The sequence below is a fragment of the Hibiscus syriacus genome, unplaced genomic scaffold (assembly GCF_006381635.1).
Source record: "Hibiscus syriacus cultivar Baekdansim isolate YM2019G1 unplaced genomic scaffold, ASM638163v2 tig00111993_pilon, whole genome shotgun sequence".
Classification (NCBI taxonomy): Eukaryota; Viridiplantae; Streptophyta; class Magnoliopsida; order Malvales; family Malvaceae; genus Hibiscus; species Hibiscus syriacus.
This window is the reverse complement of record NW_024063232.1, coordinates 227,364-234,675: the sequence shown is the minus strand read 5'-3', so window position 1 is coordinate 234,675 and position 7,312 is coordinate 227,364. Positions and strand designations below refer to the sequence as shown.

Below are 7,312 nucleotides of genomic sequence, written 5' to 3'. Positions count from 1 at the left end.
TATAAATATATTATATGAACTAGATCGTTAGACGAGTATAATACAAGTCAAATGGATCTTATCATCTAAATGATGATTTTAGTCTTGCGGATAATGAGACAGATATTTTGAACTTTTTAATTGCAGTAAATCAGAAGGATGGAATGATCTTCTGGATCCTTGCTTGTGCTCGTTCCTTCTCTTCGGCTCCATCTAGGTCACCGATATTGCCATGATATTCCTATGTAAAATCAGAAGCCAAAGAAAGAGCAAATCAAATATAAGATACTACACATCAAACTGTCACCCATCGGCAGCTACGACGTTTTTCTCATAACTTTATAATCGAAAGAAAAGGCAATATAGAGACTAGCGTAAGTCTCTTTTAATATGGAACCTAAGAACCAAAATAAAATCAAACCATGTCTACTAAACAGTTCTCTAGTTCTTTGCAGTGATTCTCAAGCTTATTCGTTGGTGATACGATCAGACGTTGCCAGTGACACAGTAATAAACCCAATTCCCGACCCGTCTCCACTTCTGTCATTAAGTTATCAACCTGAAATATGTATATTTTTTCCCTTTTGATCGACAGATGAACATTAAGAAAAGTTACAGCTTGAGATTGCAAAGAATGCTGATGCCTCTTATAATACCTGTGCGATAAACTCGTTTGCAATCAAGAAAGCAGAAACTAGAAAACAAAAGAATAACTATGGACCATCCGCAACTATAAAGAAACAACCAAGCCGGCAAGCCCACAAAGCATGAAAACCTAAACATGAGCTGAAGCTCAAATTTCCAATCAAGAGGTCACAGTACAGCTGAAAAGATAACGCAGAAAAGGGGGGAACAGGAATCCCATGCTCCCAAGGAGTGACTTTGCAACTAAAATTGAAAAAGAGAGCAGAATGATAGCCTTGTTTTTTATATATACACACAAAAGGTTATGGAAAACTTGTTCTCGATGGATAGATCATGATTGTTGGGATGATCTATGACCACCTTCAGCTTTGCTTAGTATGAAGGATGAGTGAAGATGGAAAATCCATTAATCAAATGGTTAAAATTCATAAGCACTTTCCTTCTTTGTAGCTTAACCATTACATTAGCAAATTTTTCATCCTCACTCCTTTCAATCCTTCATACCAAGCACAGCCTTATAGAAAAGAACAAAGGCCTCGATACACTGGATCATGAAGGAAGAAGGTTGTAGATGATTTAAATACTTGTTTTATCATCAATTCAACTTGAATATTGGTGACAAAAAGTCATTAGACAGATATGATTCATTTAATTAATAATTTATTTTAATCTAAATAAAATTTATGATTTATATATTAAAGTATTAATAGTTAGTTACATAAAATATATATCTATTCTTTTATTTCTATTTTTTATATTTTTATTATAGTTTAAATTAACATAATTCATATATAATAATATTTTTTAAAATTTATTTTAGTTTAAACTTATATGATTCATGTAATAAAAAATTGATATGATTCATGTAATAAAAAATTGATATGATTCATATATAGGTGTAAATATAATTTAAATGTTATATTTTAAATTTACAACATAATATCTATAATGTACATTTTATTTTTTCAAACTCACTTTTTAACAATAATTACAAACAATTAAATTTTAAACTGCACTTTTATACAACACTTTTAAAAGTTGATTGTTACAACAAATTTAAAAACCCCTTTTCAAAAGTTATACTAAATTATCTTTTAGCCAAAACAATTAGTTAAGCTCATCTACCACGTCATCATCCATCATGTATTACAACAACATCATCGTGAACTATCACATTAAATTGAATATTATCATGTAAGTTTTGTGAACTATCATGTAAATATCATGACAGTCAACGTTTTATTCCGTCAGTCAAAGGGTTAGATTAATTTTTTTTTCTCAATTTAAGGGTCATATTGCGTATAAAAAGTTCAAAGGGCTACACTAATTTTTTCCAAAAATTTGAGAGCCTTAAATACCACTAAATATATATTTTATTTTAACGACACTTTTCTATGCTCTTGTTTACAACATTATTTTTTGTGTATTTTTTAATTTAATTGACATCCAATATATATTAACATTATATTTTTATTATAAACTAAAGTAACTTTTGTGTTATAAAATGTTTTATCGACTTTATTGTTTTTATATTTGTATAACTCACATATTAAATTTATGTAATGAATATTTTAATAATTACATTTTTAATATAATTATTTAACAATTATTTGTTCATCTCTATTTTTTTTTAAAAATAGATACCAAATATATTTTTATTATTTTTATTTTTGAAATCAAGTTTTTATTTATATTAATCAAACATGTTTTCTAATTTTCAAAAAACTGAAAAATGAAAACTACTTTTTAAAAATAAAAATAGAAACATAAAATATTTTCTAGAACCAAAGTTGCCTCGTAAGGATTTATTTGGTGTAATTTAGTTTGTATTCGGTAAACATATAATGATAATATATATGTCTATTTCTTTTTGAATAAAATGTTTATAATTTTGGTAAAATTATTTTAATAAAACAATTTCCTTAATATTCCGTTCTTAGTTGCAGTCAATGTTGGTTCTGTTTCTATATCTTCAATTGGACACATAACAGATTTATTGAAAACAGAAAATAGAAAATAGAAGCAATATGTATCCAAGAAGATAGTCTATTTACATTTACGGTATGCAAATTTTTCAATGTTATAAATTACATGCGAGACTCAAGAAATGCAAGAACAGCTATCCCGGCCGCCCAAACATCATCGTCCAATACGTGCTCCTCGGGGGAGTGACTTATGCCTCCCCGACAGAGGACGAATAGCATTCCGACCTGTTCCGAAATCACGGCTGCCGTTATCGTTTTACCACTAATTTTATGACATATCGTTGTAAGTTAAAAAAGGGAAATAGACATGAACCTTGGTTAAATGAGACATGGCCATTGCATCACGTCCTGCTCCGCTCATTAGCACAGGAACCTCGTCGTGAATCTCCCGTCATTCTGTGGACTGCTGTATAAGCCGCGGATTGTAGGCGTGAGCTCAGTTCTTGATCACAAATTACTGCTTTTGCATCATGCTGAAATGATCCACAGCAGACAGTTTTATCAATTTTTCTTGTTATGCACAAATGCCTGACGAAAACGTTAAGAAAAGGTCCTACCTTCCGTTCGATGATGCAAGATACAGCACTTCGATCACATAGTTTATAAATCTGATTAGATAATTCGTAAACAACGGCCTCACGTCCAACATCATCGATTGTACGTAAATCCACAGTGAATGTTACCTGCATAGAGTTGATAGTTACTGCTTATCAGTATTCCTGTTTAGGCTGACATTGAGATTTGTTCACGGAACAATTCTTGCCTGGCCAGGAATGACATTATTTGCACTCGGCCAGGTTGAGATCTCTCCAACAGTACAGACAAGAGAAGTGGACAACGATTCCAAGGTATATTCATCGAAGTTACCGCCATCCGAGAAGAACTCTCGAGGACGTGTACACAGACTTTCTAGCAAAACAATCAATTCAGCGGCCGCAGACATAGGGTCCCTACGCATTGACATCGGAACTATTCCGGCATGTCCCTGTGAGCCTCTCACCGTAACCTTCAAAAGTGAGAAAAAAAGGCGCTGAATCTATGTACTTTTCAACCTTATGGTGCTTCAAACTTGATTAATGTACTACAGATTCCATGTACTTTTCTTTTATTCATTGCACTAAACTTGAGCCATCAATGTTCATATAACATGTTTCAAGGGTAGGTAGTAGGTACCTTAAAATTGCAAACTATTACATATGATCTGTATATTTCTTTGTATTCCAAGGTAGTAAAAAGGATCATAATTAGGTTGTGTCTTGAGCAGTTCATGTATCTATTTCGAAAAGATAGTATTTACCTTCATTCATGTCTGTCCAGCTATGCCTTTAACCACAGCAAGAGGAAAACCAGTCCATTCTAATACAGGTCCTTGTTCAATGTGAAGCTGCAGAAACGAATCAAGTATTCCAAATCCAAAACTAAATTGTTTGTTGAATATCCCAAGATAAGCAGTATAGGTTTATTCCAACAATAAAGCAGAGCAGGCGAATATACCTCGACATAACCCCAAACCAATGCAGGATCATAGTTCAAGTCCCACAGACTTTCCTTTGTAATTTCTATGGGATTCCCCTTCAGAGCATCTTGCACTGTCACACCACTAAACATGGATTATGCGTAAAGATACAGATTTTCAACAGTTTAATAAGTAGACAAGAAAGGGTGTTAATCAAGGCAACAACCTCTTATCGGATATATTCATTGCTGTAACAGGTAAAACTCCAGCTACTGCAGCACTGCCTAGAAAGGTAGATTGAAACCTCACTCCTTCCTCGTCACTAAAGGCAATGACCTGCAAGTTTCAAGAATATATTCAACAATGATATGAGGAACGAGAAAAAGAAAATCTGGAACACAGCTTCGCTGTATTAGCACATTACAAGATGATCGATGACTTGCCTTGACTGGCCTTTTTAGTTCTCCCAACTTGCCATTGCTTTTCAAAACTTCCAATACTGATATAGTAGAAATTATACCTAATGAGCCATCAAATATCCCAGCGTCAACAACAGTATCCTATTTTCCAAGAAGATGTCGACTATCAATGGGCCATTCATATTCTTGATTGCATGTTTTGTCATGAAAATCAGTAAAAATCAGAAAACAAAAGGAGTCACCGCTCACCATATGAGAACCAATTAGCAGAGCTTGAGCACTTGGCATTCATTCCATCCACTCGACCATGTAAATTTCCCATTGAATCCACCCACCTGAAAATCAACATAACTATTAGTGAAAAGATTCAGAGACCCTAATTAGGAATCAACAAAAGGTCAAAAGCTAACGTTCTCAAACCGGCATCCTCCATCCATTCACAAATAAGAGTTTCGGACTTTAGGCCCTCATTGATGCCGGACTCATAAAGGTTCTCTCAAGATAGCCATCAGCATCACTCAACTTTAAAATGAGACAAACAACATTCATCAACATTGCTTTCTTATTAACTCAAGGCAATTTATCAAAAATGAAAGACAAGGAAATACTTCATGTTCAAGACTTTTGACTGATTCAGCTTTGCCTATTTTGTATGTGTCTGCCTATCCACCTATATTCAAATCACTTTCGATCATGCAATACATATGTCAAACATTGAAATAGTGCATAATTTTCACAGTTAAAATTAAAAAATGATCAAGAAAACAGGTAAGAAAAGAGAAAAATAATTTAAAATTTTATATAAATTAGAAGTACCTTTCCAAGTTCATTAAGCCTTGCAACTGCCTCGTCCCTTAATATTTCTGAATACAAAGATCTTGTTTTCACTTCTATTCCTTCAATAACCAAATAGTAAGAGAACAATCATTACACGTAAACAAAACAAAGACAATATATATATATATATATATATATATATATAAGGCAGCTGAGCTAGCAATTTTTGTTATTGTTGGTCTTACACACGGAAAAGATATAGAGAGAGAGAGAGAGAAAAGTGCGAAGCTTGATCTGATTTCTCGTCTATATCTACATTAATTAAACCTGAAGATACTCATTTTTTCATTTAAATATTATTTATATTATATTATTATTATTATTATTATAATTATTATTATTATTATTATTCTATTATTAATAAATACAGGCTCAAATCAGACTGGACCGGGGCCCAGTTACAAAGGACCCAATTGGCCCAAGCCCATAGAAAACCCTAAACTCAATTTAGGGTTTGTATCATCTCTTGCCCCAGCCGCCAACATCACAGCCGTTGGATCTAGTTTTGATCCAACGGCCCAGATGGTCCCAACAAGGAAACCCTAGGGTATCATAACCCTAGGGACACGTCCCAACCGCCGCAGCTACAGCCACGAAGCCGCCGCCTCACCAGAAGCTTCCAGAAGGCCAGCTGCCCCCCACATGTCGCGGCTATGGGGTGAGTCACCACATAGCTCGGTGACTCACCGAACTTCCCCCTCTAGACCGGTCCGAGCATGGCTCGGTGGTGGCTATAAAAGCCACCGGATCCTGCAAAACAAAGAAGAGGGACAGAAACGAAGAGAGGGCAAGCAAACCAGTAACCACACACAGTCACAGAGAGCAAGAAAAAAAGAGAGAGATACGAACATCAACTAAGAAGTCAGAGGAAAATAACACAATAACCATCAAAATCCATAAAACAGAAGGAAAGAAAAAGGAGAGAAGCTTACCAATAGAGACACGCGATCATCGGAGCCTTCTCATCTTGCCGGAGAATCGAAAATACCGAATGTATTTTCTTAGATTTAAGAAAATCCAAGGGTTTTTAGGATAAAATGAGGCTAGATTCGGGTTCGTGGCAAGTAGATCTTTAAGATTAGGGTATTTTTTGCATATTCCGGCCACCGTAAGTGGCGGCCGGAGGTGGTGTCGGTGCCGGAGTATGGCTATCAGCCGGTGGTCGACCAACCTCCGTTTGGAGGATTGAAGAGAGAGAGAAGAGGAAAGATGAAAATGAGAAGCTGGCCCTTAAGGGCCGGCCTTTTGGGATTTTTAAGCCCTCCCCCAAACGACGCCGTTTTGGGGGAGGGGTATATCTGTAATTTCTCGCGTGGGTAAACCATACCCGCTGCCACCACAGTTTTGTAACTTTTCATTTTGGTCACTGAAATCAAATCTTGAACCTTTTAATTCGATCTTTCGATTTTATTTAGTTTATAATTTAGTCCTAGCCTGTATACTTATATATATTTAGGGTAAATACCGTATTTAGTCCTTATAACTTTAATAATTTTTATTTTGTCCTCTAATTAATTAATTAAGGATTAATTACATTAGTAACACCTAGTTTTCATAATATTTCAAACTAGAGCTTTTAATCTTGATATGTCATAATTTAGTCACCAATTTTAATTATAAGTTTTATTACTTTTTATATTTAATTTTATTATTTATATTTTAATTTTATATGTTTAAATTATTATTTTCATAATTATTTTATTATTATCTTATTCATATAAATATATACCTATATTCTTTTAAAGAATAATGTTTATTTATTTTCAATATCAAAGAAAATGGCAGCCTTAAAATAACTGGATGTCCTATTCTGGTATTTTAAATAATTAAACATTATAAAAATTATAATTTAGTTTCATTTAAATTATTAAAATTTTAATATTTATTTATTAATATTGAAGAAAATAGCTGTCTTAAGGTACTTAGAAGCCATTTTCTTATATTTTTGAATAAATAAAAATCTTACTATATTAAAATAAATTTTTATTATC

At 33.5% G+C, this 7,312-nt stretch overlaps 1 pseudogene; it reads right to left on the bottom strand.

The window, feature by feature from the left end:
- Positions 1-2,711: 2,711 nt before the first annotated feature.
- Positions 2,712-5,965, bottom strand: LOC120173939 (annotated as a pseudogene).
- Positions 5,966-7,312: the final 1,347 nt, after the last annotated feature.